Below are 20,486 nucleotides of genomic sequence, written 5' to 3'. Positions count from 1 at the left end.
AGGCTTGGATCTAGCTTTGGGCTTCTTCATGTGAGTGGCAACTTGCTTGCCATTCTTCTTGAAGTTACCTTTCTTTCCCTTGCCCTTTTACTTGAAACTAGTAGTCTTTTCAACCATCAACATTTTATGCTTTTCTTGATTTCTATCTTCGCCGATTTCAGCATCATGAAGAGCTTGGGGAATCGTTTTCGTCATCCCTTGCATATTATAGTTCATCACGAAGTTCCAGTAACTTGGTTATAGTGACTAGAGAACTCTGTCAATCACTATCTGATCTGAAAGATTAACTCCCACTTGATTCAAGCGATTGTAGTACTCAGACATTCTGAGCACATGCTCATTGGTTGAGCTATTCTCCTCCATCTTGTAGGCAAAATACTTGTCAGAGGTCTCACACCTATCGACTCAGGCATGAGTCTGAAATACCAATTTCAGCTCTTGGAACATCTTATATGCTCCTTGTCATTCAAAACTTTTTTGAAGTCCCGATTCTAAGCCATAAACCATGGCGCACAAAACTATCAAGTAGTCATCATACCGAGCTTGCCAAACGTTCATAACGTCTGCATCTGCTCCTGCAATAGGTACGTCACCTAGCGGTGCATCAAGGACACAATTCTTCTATGCAGCAATGAGGATAATCCTCATATCACGGACCCAGTCCGCATCATTGCTACTATCATCTTTGAACTTATTTTTCTCTAGGAACATATCAAGAATAAAACAGGGAAGCTATACGCGAGCTATTGATCTACAACATAGATATGCAAAAAACTATGAGGACTAAGTTCATGATAAATTAAAGTTCAATTAATCATATTACTTAAGAACTCCCACTTAGATAGACATGCCTCTAGTCATCTAAATGACCATGTGATCCATATCAACTAAACCATGTCCAATCATCACGTGAGATGGTGTAGTTTTTAATGCTGAACATCGCTATGTTGATCATATCTACTATATGATTCACGTTCGAACTTTCGGTCTTAGTGTTCCGAGGCCATATCTCCATATGCTAAGCTCGTCAAGTTTAACTCGAGTATTCTACATGTGCAAAACTGACCTGCATCCGTTGTATGTGAACGTAGAGCTTATCAAACCCGATCATCACGTGGTGTCTCGGCACGACGAACTGTAGCAACAGTGCTGTAACACCCCAGACGTAAAACTTCCATATTTGGCAACATATCCATGTTGATCTCCATCCAATTCCATTTGGGGTTCCATCTTCTTGGCTCATCTTGTTTTGTTATGTTGTTCTACTCATTGCATTGCCATGCTTACCTTGTCATATTGCAATTGTGCTTGTGTTTGTTTGCTTCCTCATAATCATCATGTGCATTGTCATATTCATGCATGTTGTATTGTTGCATGCTCCATGTGTGGTTCTTGCACCATCACCCCTCCTTCCATCCCTTTCTTCCATTTCTACAAGTGCCATTTTCCCTTCTCCTTTGATGTTCATCTTTTCCCCAATATTCTAAAACCATGTACCTAGCCTCTCTGTCAAATTTCATCCCAATTGTAGTTGTTTTGGTTAGGGTTTAAAATGATTCAAACTTGAATTTTTTTACTTCCTTTAAAAATCTCCAAACCAATTTTATTAAATAGAGCTCATTTTTAGGATCATGAGAATATTTTTACATTTCTCTAGATCCTCTCCTTTCCCCCTACTCTTTCCTTTTTGTGTTTCCATCTGAAGAAATGTAAAAGAAAAGAAACATCAGTAGCAGCTGTCAACCGGCCCTTCCCCACGGCCTCTCTAGGCCCAATCCATCCCTGCGGCCCACCTAGGTCCAGCCAGCCTCTAAGCCTAAGTCCCAGCCAAGGCCCATCTCTAATCCTAACCCTAGCCCGCTCGATCCCTCGCTCTCCTCTCGTTTTACCTCTCCCTCGTCTCCCTCCGCCGCACACACGCACGCACCAGAGAGAGGGATCCCGATCCCCATGGCCAAGCTCCCTGCACCTCGACCCGACCTCGCCTCCTCCGCACCGTTGCGTCGTAAGGACGCCGTGCCGGACCTCCCGTGCCGCCTCTCTTCTTGCTTCTCCTCGTCGCCGTCTTCTGCACCCCGGCCCCCTCGTCATCGCTTCGCCTGTCCCCGGCCACCGGTGCCCTCGCCGGAGCTTCTACGAGCGGTCCGTCGCCCCTGCTTCTCCTCGTCACTGGAGAGCCGCGCCGGCCTCCATGAGCAGCCAAGGCCGAGCACTTCACCACCGCCTCTAGCCCTCCTGCTTCTCCTCCTCACTTCGACCGCGCGCCCATTCTCCTCTGTGTCGTCTTCGTCGAACCAGAAGTACGAACTAGCGAACCGCCGACTCTTGCACCTGCTGCTTCGCGCCAAATTCGCCTCTGACCGGCCGGTCCGCCTCAGCGCCTCCTCCCGCTCGTGCCACCTCCTGGCTTTGGCTCTTGTCAAACGCCCCGAACCGTCGCTTCCATGGCTTGGACTCTTATGCGTCCATGGCCCCTCCAGCCTCCAGAAGCCCCGTCTCCCTTGCTCCGCGCCAAGGCCTATGTCGCCACTTCGTCCTGCTGCTGCTCTTCTCGTGCTGCGCCGCCGCCGACCCCTGTTGCTGTAGGACCCCCCCCATCGTGCACCGTCGCCATTTTGGTTCATCTCTGTCAAGACCAAGAACACCAAGTACCCGATGACTCAGATGCGCCAAGTACGTCGTTGACAAGTGTACCACTACTGTCGAATTGAGACCAACAAGTCCGACGACCCCAAGTACCACGACGACCCCAAAGGGTCCGGTTTCATCAAGTTCGACTACAACGACTAAAATGTGTGTATCACTATCGTCGACCCTCCAAGACCCCGTGGACGTGTGCCTAGTGCTACTTGCATTCGTCAAGACTGCCTACCTAGATCGTCAACTACCGTCTCCGGGATTTACCAAGTACCACGACGTCGGTGTCCCTCCAAGTTTGATGTTGGAACGTGCACAACTACCATCGTTGAAGACTCGGGTCGCAAAACGGCAAGTTCTTCTCCGAACGTGGACGACTACACGATGAGACGCCAAGTACCACTACACCTGGATACCTCGAACCTGTCAAGTCCAACAACGATTGTGTACAACTACCGACGACGTGCATGTTGCCAAGTACCCTCTCCGGATCGCCATGTTCGACTACCGATGACATATACCACTACCATCGCCGAGATCGCGAGAACCTCTACTTTCCCCTTCAAAACGTGTACCACTACCACCGCCCGAACGTCTATAGGACATGTACTGTCGACCCTCGGAGACCCGTGGACGTCAAGTTCCTTGTTTTGACCCCGAACACCTACGGAGTGTGAACATCTATGAAGCGAGAACGACTACTTCCACTACCGCCATCGCGAGAACGCCTACTTCCCTCTACGAACTTGATATATTCCAATAATGCACGCTTCGAAAGGTATAACCATCGAAACGACCGTCCGTGGACCGAATGCATGTGTGTTGAATGAGATGAACCTTGCGTTTGCACCGTGTCTGAAATTGTCGCTTGCATGGTCCTCCTCGTTGCCATGCCGTCCACCCGTGGGAACCTGGCAACCGGGATCACCCCATCATCTTGCATGACACGCTCCCATCACACTTGCTTTTTCACCGGCATCTCAATCGAGTTACCGGAACCGGAATGTTGCCGTGGCACCATTTTTGTTGTCGTTGTCGTGGCACCCCTTCTGTTTCCGCCACGATGACAAATGGTTCATATCAACATTTCCATAAAACTTGCAAATGTCATCCGCATCATGATAACAACATCAAGAATGTTTAAATTATTGTTGCATTAAATTTCTAAATGCATATGGGGATTTACCGGAATTGTTGTTTGTTGTTCCGGCCTCATTTAAACTTGCCTAAACCGTGTATTTTACTTATGCTTCATCTCTTGCCATGTTTAATAACATTTAATATTGTTGAGTACTTAAACGGGAGAGAAGTAAATAATTGTTGTGGTGTTTCGGCAATATGCAACTCGTTGCATATTGAGCTCCACTTAACTTGTAGTGTTGTTTGTTGCACTTTGCCATGTCATGCCTCTTTAAATCGGACATGCATCATACTTGATTGTGCATCATGCCATGTTTATGTGATGGTTGTTTACTATGTTGCCTGCTTCTTTCCGGGTTGCTTCTCTCGTTAGCTTTGGTTTCATTCCGGAGTTGTGAGGATCCGTTCGACTACGCCCATTTGTCTTATTCTTGGACTCGGTCTTCTTCCTTGCGGGATCTCAGGCAAGATGACCATACCCTCGAAATCACTTCTATCTTTGCTTTCTACTTGTTCGCTCTATTGCTATGTCGCACTACCTACCACTTGCTATATCATGCCTCCCATATTGCCATGTCAAGCCTCTAACCCACATTTCCTAGCAAACCGTTGTTTGGCTATGTTACCGCTTTTGCTCAGCCCCTCTTATAGCATTGCTAGTTGCAGGTGAAATTGAAGATTGTTCCATGTTGGAACATGGATATGTTGGGATATCAAAATATCTCTTATTTAATTAATGCGTCTGTATACTTGGTAAAGGGTGGAAGGCTCGGCCTTATGCCTGGTGTTTTATTCCACTCTTGTCGCCCTAGTTTCCGTCATACTGGTGTTATGTTCCTTGATTTTGTGTTCCTTACACGGTTGGGTGTTATGGGAACCCCTTGACAGTTCGCTTTGAATAAAACTCCTCCAGCAAGGCCCAACCTTGGTTTTAACATTTGCCACCTAAGCCTTTTTCCCTTGGGTTCTACAGACTCAAGGGTCATCTTTATTTTAAACCCCCGGGCCAGTGCTCCTCTGAGTGTTGGTCCAACCTGTCAGCCGCCAGTGGCCACCAGGGGCAACTCTGGGTTGGCCTACCGGAAGTTTGGACAATCCGGTGTGCCCTAAGAACGAGATATGTGCAGCTCCTACCGAGATTTGTCGGCACATTCGGGCGGCTTTGCTGGTCTTCTTTTACCATTGTCGAAATGTCTTGTAATCGGGATTCCGAGTCTCATCGGGTCTTCCTGTGATAAGGAACATCCTTCGTTGACCGTGAGAGCTTGTGATGGGCTAATTGGGGACACCCCTACAGGGTTTGAACTTTCGAAAGCCGTGCCTGCGGTTATCGGCGGATGGGAATTTGTTAATATTCAGTTGTAGAGAAATTGACACTTAACTTAATTAAAATGAATCAACCGCATGTGTGGCCGTGATGGCCTCTTCTCGGCGGAGTCCGGGAAGTGAACACGGTTCTTGTGTTATGCTTGAACGTAAGTAGTTTCAGGATCACTTCTTGATCACTTATAGTTTCTCGACTGTGCGTTTCTTCTCTTCTCGCTCTTATTTGCGTATGTTAGCCACCATATATGCTAGTGCTTGCTGCAGCTCTACCTTACTACCCCTTTCCTACACATAAGCTTAAACAGTCTTGATCTCGCGGGTGTGAGATTCCTGAGTCCTCGTGACTCACAGATACTTCCAAACAGTTGCAGTTGCCGATGATACCAGTGAAGGTGGCGCAACCGAGCTCAAGTGGGAGCTTGATGAAGATCTTTTCGTTGCTATGTTTCTTTTCCGGTTGATCAGTAGTGGAGCCCAGTTGGGACGATCGGGGATCTAGCATTAGGGGCTGTCTTCCTTTATTTTGGTTCCGTAGTCGGACCTTGATTGTACTCTGGATGATGTATGTTTAACTTGTATTTGTGTGAAGTGGCGATTGTAAGCAAACTCTTTATCCGTTTCTTATTCAGTACATGGGATTGTGTGAAGATTACCCCTCTTGCGACAAACCTACCATGCGGCTATGCCTCTAAGTCATGCCCCGACACGTGGGAGATATAGCCGCATTGTGGGTGTTACAAGTTGGTATCAGAGCCTTCCCCGACTTAGGAGCCCCCTGCTTGATCGAATCGCTGATGTTGTTGAGTCTAGAACAAAATTTTTTGAGTCTTAGGATTATATATATATATATATCAGAGAGTAGGATTCTTTTTACTCCTCAGTCCCTTTGTCGCTCTGGTGAGGCCTCCTAACATAGAGTGTTGACTCTTCTCTCCTCAAATTTCACGAAAAAAATTTAGGTTCACGCGGGTATCTTGGAATCGTTCTGATGGTTTTGTGACAAGAACACTGTTCTTGGTGCCTGCTGACATTTAGGGGTTGTGGCAGTGTCCCCGGGAGTTGAGCTCCGAGGTGTTGTCGTCACAATTTTATCATTGCAGTTCTGGAATACCTGAGTTCGCCGACATCGAAAATCTCTTTTATGCATTTGTTGGTGAGATAACCTCGAGGCCACCCAGTACTGGGGGCAGGAGTTCGGGAGTATTGCCATAACTCGTATAACGGATGCTTTTCGAAGGTTGAGGTACACGATTTCTGAAGGTTTCTTGGTTATGTGTTGAAGGATGAATATAGCTGGATGTAGGAATTGTTAGTTTGGGTGAGATATTATGCTTCCCCTGTATCCCCAACACCTGATTGCATAACCAGAAAGTTTCAGGAGTTTATAAGTGGGAATTCAAGTAGCTCCTAGAATATTCTTTCCAAAAAACACATGATACGATAAGGGATCTATCATATGTTTGTTTTCGGCTGATTCTGCAAGCCAATCCTTTGTTTTTGTTTTTGTTGTGGTATTCGAGTTGCTTCGAAGTCAAATGTTGATCCCATACCTTTTCCTAAGCGGTGTTCGCATATTTCTATGTGAATACTAATCTTTCATGATAATCAAGATTGTCATGTCAATTCTTTCCAACCGGTGTGATTCTCTTCAAGATGATCCTATCATTTTTCCTATTCGCAAGATCCAATCTCAGTTTTCGTCAACGTTATTTGTTTCATCTGTCCCAAGTTTCCTTTGTTTTTCCCGCCCTCCCACCCTTTTCCTTCAAGGAATCAGATGTCTTAAATCAAATATCCATTTTATTCATGTGATGTCTCTTCGTTCTTTTCAGTCAATGTTCTTACCCGGTGGTTCTAATGAAGATGCTCTACGAGTTCATCATGCTTCATTCTCTTTTCTTCTCCGGTGGATTCAATTCAAGCTTTGTCGATCATATCTTTTCCTCGTTTCAAATGTTTTCTCATGCCGGTGCACTTCTTAATTATCCACCTCTTGCTATTCATGTTTATCTGGAGTGCTGAAGATATCCCAGAAGATAATAGTTTCTATTCATAATCATTTCAAGCTATTCCGAGGTCTTACCTTATTCAAGCCATTTAACTCAACAGGTGCAATCTCTCTTTTAAAATCGTTCAACGGTGTATCTTTTGAGTGGGCCCTAACCCATAGGTCTTTTCCCAGGATCTTACCTAACTCTTCTAATTTTCCCGGAGCTATCCTCAAATTCTTTTCGAAGTTTGACGTAAGAATGAATTATCATCAGTCATATGTCTGCCTCCAAGATCTTTCAAATTCTTTTCATCATTGGCTCAACTTCTTCTTTATTCATTGTCCCGGAGTATCTCAACAATTCATGGTGGTGTTTCTCATCGTCATTCTCAACATTTGAAGACCAAAGAAGAGTTTTCCCTCCAAATCTTACTTGTTCTCTCAAGACTCGTGGTTCTAGCTTGATGCCATCCTCTCATAATTGTTTTTCGATTGTGAGAATTCTTTTCACCCATCCGGAGCATTTCATGAGTCTTTTTAGTTTGTTTCTCCAAAGGCCATCATTTCAGGTTTATGCATTCCTGCTTTCAGCTCTCATTCTCCAAATCTTACTGGTGCATCATTCAAGCATTCTTTAATAAGCCTGCAGTCTCTTCGTTCTCTTGTATCAATTTCTGTCAAGTATCTTCATTCGTTCTCTAATTCTTCCCGGTTTTTCTTTATCTTTTATTCGTTCATTTTCAATTCTTACGGTGGTTCTCCCAAGATTCTTCTTCCTTCGTTTATCATATCAATTTATTTGTTGTTTCAATCCTACCGGTGGTTCGTGGAAGATCTTCCCAAGTTGGCGCTATATCTATCTTAATGCTTTCTACGAGAATAAGTAGTATGCCAAATCTGCTGCTTATCATCAATTTAAATTGGTGAAGGATACACATAACATAATTCTTATTCTTTCTTCATCCAAATGATGGATTCATTCTTCCATAGTTTGTTCACGATGAGTAAATTCTCGGTTCAAGTGCTTCATACTTTACCAGAGTTCCAACATCTCTCAATTATATCACCACGAAGATTCATCTAAAGCATTGCAAGGATTCACCTTGTGTTTTCAACTTCTCTTTCTTTATATCATCCTTTTATTTCTGGAGTTCTTCATGGAGGCTCAACATGGTGGTTCGTCAAGGATTCCTTTCATTCTTCAATTGTCCTCAAGATTTCTCTCGAAGTTAGGATCCGTCAAGCTATACTCTCAAATAAACATGGTGATCAACACATGTCTTGTTTTGAGGAGTTCAAGCATTCTTCATCTTGCATTCCGAAAGCAATTCTTTATATCTCATCTTTTGAGGTTGTGTTATGTCATTGTTGATAATTTTCCTTCGTGTTTCATGATTCACAAGTTTTCAAGAGTGACATATCTAAATCCATGATTTTCTCTTCGCTCAAGACATATTTTCAATCCATCAATCTCTTCATTGGAGTTATCTTGAGTTATATTTCACATAAAGCCTTCCCTAAGGAATGTTGCTATTGTGGTGCTTATCAATAATCCAAGTTTCCTCTTATTCTCGTGATGAAAGAAGTTTTCATCTCTTCGTTGCCCTCAAGCAAGCAATTGATTCCGTTAGTGGCAGAAGTTCACCTCAAATTGTGAGAAGTTTTTCCATAAGCCCACTACAAGCTTTTTTCATTTCGTTGTTGATTTTTCCAACAACTCCGTTATAACCTTCTTGGAAGGGTGCCTCCCAAGCTCAGTCGTGGAAGAAGTTGTCATTTTCTTCTCCATTCTATATTTCCAATGATCTATCTTCTATTATTTCTTCCGGAGGCTTTGTGATGTTGCTCTCTTCTCTCATCATCTCGAATTGTGAGGACCATGTTCTTTTCGTGCTTATCCATTCAACCGGAGCGTCGTGTCCTTCATTCAAGTTCTCTCATCTTGTCAAGTTTTGCCTCCTTTTTCCACCGGAGTGTTGTCCGAATTTGTTCTCCCTTGTTCCTCTTTTCTAACGGAGTGTTTTCAACTTCGATCATCTCCGTTGTATTCTTTTCTCAGAATTGTTTAAACTCTCAACGTTCATTGGTTTCACTCGTTTGTCAAAGAAGCAACTTAGTTTTACCTCTTCTCTTCCTCTTCCATTTCCCTCTGGTGCCCTCCTAGATCTCGGGACGAGATCCTGTTGTAGTGGTGGAGAGTTGTAACACCCCAGATGTAAAACTTCCATATTTGGGAACATATCCATGTTGATCTCCATCCAATTCCATTTGGGGTTCCATCTTCTTGGCTCATCTTGTTTTGTTATGTTGTTCTACTCATTGCATTGCCATGCTTACCTTGTCATATTGCATTTGTGCTTGCGTCTGTTTGCTTTCTCATAATCATCATGTGCATTGTCATATTCATGCAGGTTGTATTGTTGCATGCTCCATGTGTGGTTCTTGCACCATCACCCCTCCTTCCTTCCCTTTCTTCCATTTCTACAAGTGCCATTTTCCCTTCTCCTTTGATGTTCATCTTTTTCCCAATATTCTAACACAATGTACCTAGCCTCTGTGTCAAATTTCATCCCAATTGTAATTGTTTTGGTTAGGGTGTAAAATGGTTCAAGTTTGAATTTAATTCAAACTTGAATTATTTTTTTACTTCCTTTAAAAATCTCCAAACCTATTTTATTAAATAGAGCTCATTTTCAGGATCATGATAATATTTTTATATTTCTCTAGATCCTCTCCTTTCCCCCTGCTCTTTCCTTTTTGTGTTTCCGTCTGAAGAAATGTAAAAGAAAAGAAATAGCAGTAGCAGCTGTCAGCCGACCCTTCCCCGCGGCCTCTCTAGGCCCAATCCATCCCCGCTGCCCACCTAGGTCCAGCCGGCCTCTAAGCCTAAGGCCCAGCCAAGGCCCATCTCTAATCCTAACCCTAGCCCGCTCGATCCCTCGCTCTCCTCTCGTTTTCCCTCTCCCTCGTCTTCCTCCGCCGCACACACGCACGCACCAGAGAGAGGGATCCCGATCCCCATGGCCAAGCTCCCTGCGCCTCGACCCGACCTCGCCTCCTCCACACTGTTGCCTCGCAAGGACGCCACGCCAGACCTCCCGTGCCGCCTCTCTTCTTGCTTCTCCTCGTCGCCGTCTTCTGCACCCCGGCCCCCCTCATCATCGCTTCGCCCGTCCCCGACCACCGGTGCCCTCGCCGGAGCTTCTGTGAGTGGTCCGGCGCCCCTGCTTCTCCTCGTCATCGAAGAGCCGCGCCGGCCTCCACGAGCAGCCGAGGCCGAGCACTTCACCGCCGCCTCTCGCCCTCCGGCTTCTCCTCCTCACTTCGACCGCGCGCCCGTTCTCCTCTGCGCCATCTTCGTCGAACCAGAAGGACAAACCATCGAAGCGCCGACTCTTGCACCTACTGCTTCGCGCCAAATTCGCCTCCGACTGGCCGGTCCGCCTCAGTGCCTCCTCCCGCTCGCGCCTCCTCCTAGCTTCGGCTCCTGTCAAATGCCCCGAACCGCCGCTGCCATGGCTTGGAATCTTATGCGTCCATGGCCCCTCCAGCCTCCAGAAGCTCCGTCTCCCTTGCTCTGCGCCAAGGCCTATGTCGTCCACTTTGTCCTGCTGCTGCTCTTCTCGTGTTGCGCCGCTGCCAACCCCCTGTTGTTGTAGGACCCTCCCCATTGTGCACCATCGCAGTTTGGTTTCATCTCTGTCAAGACCGAGAACACCAAGTACCCGATGACTTAGATGCGCCAAGTACCTCGTCGACAAGTGTACCACTACCGTCGAATTGAGACCAGCAAGTCCGACGACCCCAAGTACCACGACGACCCCAAAGGGTTCGGTTTCATCAAGGTCGACTACAACGACTAAAACGTGTGTATCACTACCGTTGACCCTCCAAGACCCCGTGGACGTGTGCCTGGTGCTACTTGGATTCATCAAGACCGCCTACCTAGATCGTCAACTACCGTCTCCGGGATTTACCAAGTACCACGACGTCGGTGTCCCGCCAAGTTTGATGTTGGAACATGCACAACTACCATCGCCGAAGACTCGGGTCGCAAAACGGCAAGTTCTTCTTCGAACGTGTATGACTACACGATGAGACGCCAAATACCACTACACCTGGAGACCTCGAACCCGTCAAGTCCGACAACGATTGTGTACAACTACCGACGACGTGCATGTTGCCAAGTACCCTCTCCGGATCGCCAGGTTCGACTACCGATGACATATACCACTACCATCACCGAGATTGCGAGAACCTCTACTTCCCCTTCAAAACGTGTACCACTACCGCCGCCCGAACGTCTACAGGACATGTACCGTCGACCCTCGAAGACCCGTAGACGTCAAGTTCCTTGTTTTGACCCCGAACACCTACGGAGTGTGAACATCTACGAAGCGAGAATGACTACTTCCACTACCGCCATCACGAGAACGCCTACTTCCCTCTATGAACTTGATCTGTTCCGATAATGCATGCTTCGAAAGGTATAACCATCGAGACGACCATCCGTGGACCGAATGCATGTGTGTTGAATGAGATGAACCCTGCATTTGCACCGTGTCTGAAATTGACGCTTGCATGGTCCTCCTCATTGCCATGCCGTCCACCCATGGGAACCCGGCAACCGGGATCACCCCATCATCTTGCATGACACGCTCCCGTCACACTTCCTTTTGCACCGGCATCTCAATCGAGTTACCAAAACGGGAATGTTGCTGTGGCACCATTTCCGTTGTCGTTGCCGTGGCACCCCTTTCGTTTCCGTCACGATGTCAAATGCTTCATATCATGTTCATATCAACATTTCCATAAAACTTGCAAATATCATCCGCATCATGATAACAACATCAAGAATGTTTAAATTGTTGTTGCATTAAATTGCTAATGCATATGGGGATTTACCGGAATTTTTGTTTGTTGTTCTGGCCTCATTTAAACTTGCCTAAACCGTGTATTTTACTTATGCTTCATCTCTTGCCATGTTTAATAAAATTTAACATTATTGAGTATTTAAATGGGAGAGAACTAAATAATTGTTGTGGTGTTTCGTCAATATGAAACTCGTTGCATATTGAGCTCCACTTAACTTGTAGTGTTGTTTGTTGCACTTTGCCATGCCATGCCTCTTTAAATTGGACATGCATCATACTTGATTGTGCATCATGCCATGTTTATGTGATGGTTGTTTACTATGTTGCCTGCTTCTTTCCGGGTTGCTTCTCTCGTTAGCTTCGGTTTCGTTCCGGAGTTGTGAGGATCCGTTCGACTACGCCCGTTTGTCTTCTTCTTGGACTCGTTCTTCTTCCTTGCGGGATCTAAAGCAAGATGACCATACCCTCGAAATCACTTCTATCTTTGCTTTCTAGTTGTTCGCTCTATTGCTATGTCGCGCTACCTACCACTTGTTATATCATGCCTCCCATAATGCCATGTCAAGCCTCTAACCCACCTTTCCTAGCAAACCGTTGTTTGGCTATGTTACCGCTTTTGCTCAGCCCCTCTTATAGCGTTGCTAGTTGCAGGTGAATTTGAAGATTGTTCCATGTTGGAACCTGGATATGTTGGGATATCACAATATCTCTTACTTAATTAATGCATCTATATACTTGGTAAAGGGTGGAAGGCTCGGCCTTATGCCTGGTGTTTTGTTCCACTCTTGTCGCCCTAGTTTCCGTCATACCGGTGTTATGTTCCTTGATTTTGTGTTCCTTATGCGGTTGGGTGTTATGGGAACCCCTTGACAGTTCGCTTTGAATAAAACTCCTCCAGCAAGGCCCAACCTTGGTTTTAACATTTGCCACCTAAGCCTGTTTCCCTTGGGTTCTGCAGACTCAAGGGTCATCTTTATTTTAAACCCCCGGGCCAGTGCTCCTCTGAGTGTTGGTCCAACCTGTCAGCCGCCGGTAGCCACCAGGGGCAACTCTGGGTTGGCCTACCGGAAGTTTGGACAATCCAGTGTGCCCTAAGAACGAGATATGTGCAGCTCCTATCAGGATTTGTCGGCACATTCGGGCGGCTTTGCTGGTCTTGTTTTACCATTGTCGAAATGTCTTGTAACCGGGATTCCGAGTCTGATCGGGTCTTCCAGGGAGAAGGAATATCCTTTGTTGACCATGAGAGCTTGTGATGGGCTAAGTTGGGACACCACTACAGGGTTTGAACTTTTGAAAGCCGTGCCTGCGGTTATGGGCAGATGGGAATTTCTTAATATCCGGTTATAGAGAACTTGACACTTAACTTAATTAAAATGAATCAACCGCGTGTGTGGCCGTGATGGTCTCTTCTCGGCGGAGTCCGGGAAGTGAACACGGTTCTTGTGTTATGCTTGAACGTAAGTAGTTTCAGGATCACTTCTTGATCACTTATAGTTTCTCGACCATGCGTTGCTTCTCTTCTCGCTCTTATTTGCGTATGTTAGCCACCATATATGCTAGTGCTTGTTGCAGCTCCACCTTACTACCCCTTTCCTACCCATAAGCTTAAATAGTCTTGATCTCGCGGGTGTGAGATTGCTGAGTCCTCGTGACTCACAGATTGTGACGCCCGGACATTTGTTGATGACATTTCGGTAACCACCGATGGACAAGAACTTTGCCTATTGGCCCGCCTCGTTTCAACGAGCAGTGAAATAGTTCTCTTCATCCCTCGCCCTTGGTACCAACGATGCTGCCAACATAACTGGCCGGTTATTCTCTGACATGCCTTGCTTACATGATCGTGCAAGACGTCACCCCTCTTCCTACTTTTAACCCACATGGTGGGCCCATAACCCATAGTTCCACATGATCGAAACCTGACTCTCCTGTACACCCCCTATTCCCAAGGTTGTTCCTCGCGCGTGGCCTCGTATATAATTCACGGGCCACCTTCCTAGTGATCTATTTTCGTAATAGACGCAATACTTAATCTTGTTGCTCTAGACCCCTTTTCGCACTTGGTTTCAGACATCGAACCATTGCCTATCCATTTGAAACTTCTCATGGTACCTTCTTACTTTGCTCTTGATATCTTCTTAAGTTTCAATTTGAGAGATACTTATGCTTTTCCCCTGAGTTAACCGTCCGATGCTCAATCCTGTTAGTATCTGTCCTTATAGAGTTTTCCCCTCTTAACCTTCCGCAAGTACGGTGAAGATCCTGAAGGAAGGACGGCAACTTCATCATGATGACCTGGAGAAGAGGAATAAAGGCATCAACTTAATGGATCGACCTCTTCGAGAAGAGTAACCAAGGCCGAGAAGATTCGTTAGAATTTCGTAACTAAACCCTCCCCCTTTTCACTACCTCTTAAATCTCGGGACGAGATTTCTTGTAATGGAGGAGAATTGTGACGCCCGGATAATTAGGCTACAGTAATCCCACGTTAATGATGCCACGTCACCTCGATTATTGTTGCTAATCTCGCGTTAGTTCGAAACCGGTTCGAATTCAAATTCACAATCAAGCAAACAATAAAATATTTTCAAATATTAAAACTAAAATATTGGGGTGTTGCCAAATAATGCATAGGTAATTATTGTGGAGAAACCCCAATTTTATAAAAGGTTTAAGTGCACTAAAATATTTAAAACAACAGCAAAACAATTAACTAACTACCCTTTTCAATTTGATAAAATATTAAACTATTTGTTTTGTTGCCAAAAACTTATGGGGCAGTGGCATACTTATTAAAACTAAATTAGGAACTAGTGGTGTAGTTTATAAAACCAAATTCAAAAGGAAACTAAAATAAAAACAGTAAAACGGAAATATAAAATAAAACAAAAATAAAACAAAAGGAAAACAACTTTACCCCCCCTCCGAGTGGGCCTTGGCCCAGTTGGTCGTGTGGCCGAGTGGCCTGCCGGCCCACCCCTGGCCTACTTAGTCCACCCCCACTCCCGAAACACTAGTCCGCCCACTACCCCACTCCCCCCTCTCTCCCCTGTTCCCGCCTGGATCGGGATCGGGCAACCCCCATCACCCTCCCTGCCCGATCTCGCGCCGCCCTACGCCGCCGCCGATGGTGCCTCCTACCCGGAGCCCCCGCTAGCCTACGCCTCGCCGTCCTAGCGGCGTTCGCCGCTGCTCCCCGCGGCCCCGACGAGCACAATCGCGCGCACGACCTCGACGCCGCCACGGACCACCATCGCCGCTCGTCACTCGCCGGAGCTCGTCCGCCGTCGCCAACACCGCTCGGCGCCGCCCTCCCCACCGGACCTTCCCGTCTCCTCCCCGAATGGCTTCTCCGAGCCTCGCCGCCCCTCTCCTCGTCCACACCGGTGAGGCCCCGATCTCTCCCTCCTCTGCCTCGTTCGGTCACTACGTCGACCGTTGCCCCACGTCTCGTGCCCCTCGTCGATGTCGCCCGGCCCGCGTGTCGGCCGCGCCCGGGACCCGTTGGCCGCGTTCCCCTCACCCGCGCCGCGCCCTTCGCCTGCAACCTCGCTGCTGGCCGCCGCTGCCTCCCGACGCGCTGTGGCCACCGCGTGCCTGCCTGCGTGTGTGCTCGCGCTCACAGCACCCGCGCGCCCTCGCGAGCACCTGGCCGCGTGCCCACTCCCACGCCTCCATCTCGCCGGCGCTACTGCCTTCGCTACTCGCGCCCCCTGCAACCGCCGCTCGCGACCGAGGCCCCTGCTGCTGCCTGCTGCTCCACCTCGCCCGCTGGCCGCCTCTGTCTGCCGGCGACGTCGCCTCCTCCCGCCTGTGCCACATTCCGCTCGCGCCTGCAAGCCACGCCTACCCCGCGCCCTGTCGTGCCGCGCTGAACGCGCTTCCCCGGCAGCCCCTGCTCGCTCCGCTCGCTGGCCCTTGCTGCTGCTGGACCAGCAGCGGCCGCGACCACAGCCGCCGGCGCCGGACCCCAGTGCCCGCGCGCCACCTTTCCTCCGGAGGTCTGCTAGCCGCGGCGCACGGTGGGTGCTCCTACCCGTGCCTGGTAGCCCATCCCAGTTGGCCCCCTATGCCTATGACAATGCGGCCCCACCCCCCAGAACGTATAAAAAAAGAAAAGAAAAGGAATTTTAAAAATATATTAATTAATTAATTAATTAACTTAATTAATTTGATTAATTAAGCTAACCAATCAACTAAACTAATTAACTCTGTTTAATTAACCTGCTAATTAAACAGCCTATGACATGCGGACCCCACATGTCAGTTTGACCAGTCAACACCCCTGTTGACTGCTGACATCATGCTGAAAGTTGATTTAAATCTTTTAAAATAAATATAAAATAAACCGTAGCTCGGATGAAAATACTTGCTACATGAAAGTTGCTCAGAACGACGAGACGAATCTGGATACACTCTCCGTTCGTCCGCCACACATCCCTGGCATAGCAAACACGCAACTTTCCCCCTCCGCTTCATCTGTCCGAAAACGCGAAACACCGGGAAATACTTTCCCGGATGTTTCCCCCCTTCGCCGGTATCACCCAGTACTGTGGTAGGCCACCTCTAGCACCACGCATTGCCACATTACGTTTTGTGTTACTTTGATTGCTTTGTTATTTATTGTTTTCCCCCTCCGTTACTTCTTTCCGTTAGACCCAGAGACTGCCGGCAACCCCCAGTTCGACTATGATGTTGACGACACGTCCTTCTTGCCAGAGCAACCAGGCAAGCCCGCCCCTTTGATCACCAGATATCGCCTATTCTTCTCTCTACTGCTTGCATTAGAATAGTGTAGCATGTTACTCCTTTCCGTTATCCTATCCTGATGCATAGCCTGTCCTTGCTACTACTGTTGTTACCTTTACCTGCAATCCTAATGCTTAGTATAGGATGCTAGTTTATCATCAGTGGCCCTACATTCTTGTCCGTCTGCCATGCTATATTATCGGGCCGTGATCACTCGGGAGGTGATCACGGGTATATACTTATACATATATACGTACTATACAGGTGGTGACTAAAGTCGGGTCAGCTCGTTGAGTACCCGCAAGTGATTCTGATGTGGGGGCTGAAGGGGCAGGTGGCTCCATCCAGGTAGTGGTGGGCCTGAGTTCCCGACGGTCCCCGATTGTTACTTTGTGGCGAAGCGACAGGGCAGGTTGCGGCCACCTAGCAGAGAGGTGGGCCTGGACCTGGTCGGCGTTCGCGGATACTTCAATTAACACGCTTAATGAGATCTTGGTATTTGATCTGAGTCTGGCCACTGGCCTATACGCACTAACCAACTACGCGAGAACAGTTATGGGCACTCAACGTCGTGGTATCAGCCAAAGCCTTCGTGACATCAGCGACTGAGCGGCGCGCGCCGGGTTGGACCACGTAACGCAACTTCCTTTGTAATGGAGGTTGCTAGGTCTGCTCTCCGGCCGCCCTCACAACATGCAGGTGTGCAATGGGCGATGGGCCCAGACCCCTGCGCCATAGGATTTAGACCGGCGTGCCGACCTCTTTGTTGTGCCTAGGTAGGGCTGCGATGTGTTGATGTTCCGAGGCCGGGCATGACCCAGGGAAGTGTGTCCGGACAAAGGGGATTGAGCTTGTTGGGAAATGTGGTGCACCCCTACAGGGAAGTTAATCTATTCGAATAGCCATGATCTTCGGTAACAGGACGACTTGGAGTTGTACCTTGACCTTATGACAACTAGAACCGGATACTTAATAAAACACACCCTTCCAAGTGCCAGATAGAACCGGTGATCCATCTCTCACAGGGCGACGAGGGGAGGATCATCGGTTAGGATTATGCTATGCGATGCTACTTGGTGAACTTACCATCTACTCTCTTCTACATGCTGCAAGATGGAGGTGGCCAGAAGCGTAGTCTTCGGTAAGGACTAGTTATCCCCCTCTTATTCCGGCATTCTGCAGTTCAGTCCACATATGATACCCTCATTCCATTTGATACCATTGCATACATATGTAGTGTAGCTCCTTGCTTGCGAGTACTTTGGATGAGTGCTCACGGTTTCCTTGCTCCCTCTTTTCCCCCTTTCTATACCCGATTGCTGTGACCAGGCGATGGATCCCAGGAGCCAGACGCCACCGTCGACGACGACTACTACTACTCGGGAGTGCTACCTCTTGAGCACTGTGTTTGTTTTCCCCGAAGAGGAAGGGATGATGGAGCAAAGTAGCGTAAGTATTTCCCTCAGTTTTTGAGAACCAAGGTATCAATCCAGTAGGAGGCTACGCGCGAGTCCCTCGCACATGCACAAAACAAATAAATCCTCGCAACCAACGCAAATAGGGGTTGTCAATCCCTATAGGGCCACTTATGAGAGTGAGATATGATAAGATAATATTTTTGGTATTTTTGTGGTAAAAGATGCAAAGTAAAATAAAGGCAAAGTAAATAGCAAAGGAAATAACTAAGTAGTAGGAGATTAATATGATGAAGATAGACCCGGGGGCCATAGGTTTCACTAGTGGCTTCTCTCGAGAGCATAAGTATTCTACGGTGGGTGAACAAATTACTGTTGAGCAATTGACAGAATTGAGCATAGTTATGAGAATATCTAGGTATGATCATGTATATAGGCATCACGTCCGAGACAAGTAGACCGACTCCTGCCTGCATCTACCACTCATCGACCACTATCCAGCATGCATCTAGAGTATTAAGTTAAAAACAGAGTAACGCCTTAAGCAAGATGACATGATGTATAGGGATAGACTCATGCAATATTAAGAAAACCCCATCTTGTTATCCTCGCTGGCAACAATACAATACGTGTCTTGCTGCCCTTACTATCACCGGGAAAGGACACCGCAAGATTGAACCCAAAGCTAAGCACTTCTCCCATTGCAAGAAAGATCAATCTAGTAGGCCAAACCAAACTGATAATTCGAAGAGACTTGGAAAGATATGAAGGAAATATGCCCTAGAGGCAATAATAAAGTTATTATTTATTTGCTTATATCATGATAAATGTTTATTATTCATGCTAGAATTGTATTAACCGGAAACATAATACATGTGTGAATACATAGACAAACAGAGTGTCACTAGTATGCCTCTACTTAACTAGCTCGTTGATCAAAGATGGTTATGTTTCCTAACCATAGACATGAGTTGTCATTTGATTAATGGGATCACATCATTAGGAGAATGATGTGATTGACTTGACCCATTCCGTTTGCTTAGCACTCGATCGTTTAGTATGTTGCTATTGCTTTCTTCATGACTTATACATGTTTCTATGACTATGAGATTATGCAACTCCCGTTTACCAGAGGAACACTTTGTGTGCTACCGAACGTCACAACATAACTGGGTGATTATAAAGGTGCTCTACAGGTGTCTCCGAAGGTACTTGTTGGGTTGGCGTATTTTGAGATTAGGATTTGTCACTCCGATTGTCGGAGAGGTATCTCTGGGCCCTCTCGGTAATGCACATCACTTAAGCCTTGCAAGAATTGCAACTAGTGAGTTAGTTGCGGGATGATGTATTACGGAACGAGTAAAGAGACTTGCCAGTAACGAGATTGAACCAGGTATTGAGATACCGACGATCGAATCTCGGGCAAGTAACATACCTATGACAAAGGGAACAACGTATGTTGTTATGCGGTCTGACCGATAAAGATCTTCGTAGAATATGTGGGAGCCAATATGAGCAGACAGGTTCCGCTATTGGTTATTGACCGCAGACATGTCTCGGTCATGTCTACATAGTTCTCGAACCCGTAGGGTCCGCACGCTTAAAGTTTCGGTGACGATTGTATTATGAGTTTATGTGATTTGATGTACCGAAGGTAGTTCGTAGTCCCGAATGAGATCGGGGACATGACGAGGAGTCTCGAAATGGTCAAGACGTAAAGATCGATATATTGGACGACTATATTCGGACATCGGAAAGGTTCTGAGTGATTCGGGTATTTTTGGGGGTACCGGGGAGTTACGGGAATACGAGGAAGAAGTAATGGGCCTCATGGGCCAAGTGGTGGAAGAGAGGAGGTAGGGCGCGCGGCCCCCCTAGCCCAAACCGAATTGGACTAGGGGGCCGGCCCCCCTTTCCTCCTTTTCCTCCTTCTCCTTCCTTCTCCTTCTCCTCCTTCCTTTCCTCCTCCTAGTAGGAGTAGGAAAGGGGAGTCCTACTCCTACTAGGAGGAGGACTCCTCCTCCTGGCGCGCCCATAGAGGGCCGGTCGGCCTCCCCCTTGCTCCTTTATATACAGGGGTAGGGGGCACCTCTAGACACACAAGTTGATCAGTTGATCTCTCCCAGCCATGTGCGGTGCCCCCCTCCACCATATTCCACCTCGGTCATATCGTAGCGGTGCTTAGGCGAAGCCTTGCGTCGGTAGCAACACCATCACCGTCACCACGCCGTCGTGCTGACGGAACTCTCCCGTGAAGCTCTGCTGGACCGGAGTTTGCGGGACGTCATCGAGCTGAACGTGTGCTGAACTCGGAGGTGCCGTGCGTTCGGTACTTGGATCGGTCGGATCGTG

Source organism: Triticum urartu, chromosome 4A, assembly GCF_056163025.1.
Source record: "Triticum urartu cultivar PI428250 chromosome 4A, HENAU_Tu73, whole genome shotgun sequence".
Classification (NCBI taxonomy): Eukaryota; Viridiplantae; Streptophyta; class Magnoliopsida; order Poales; family Poaceae; genus Triticum; species Triticum urartu.
The sequence above is the reverse complement of the archived record's forward strand: the minus strand, read 5'-3'. Positions refer to the sequence as shown.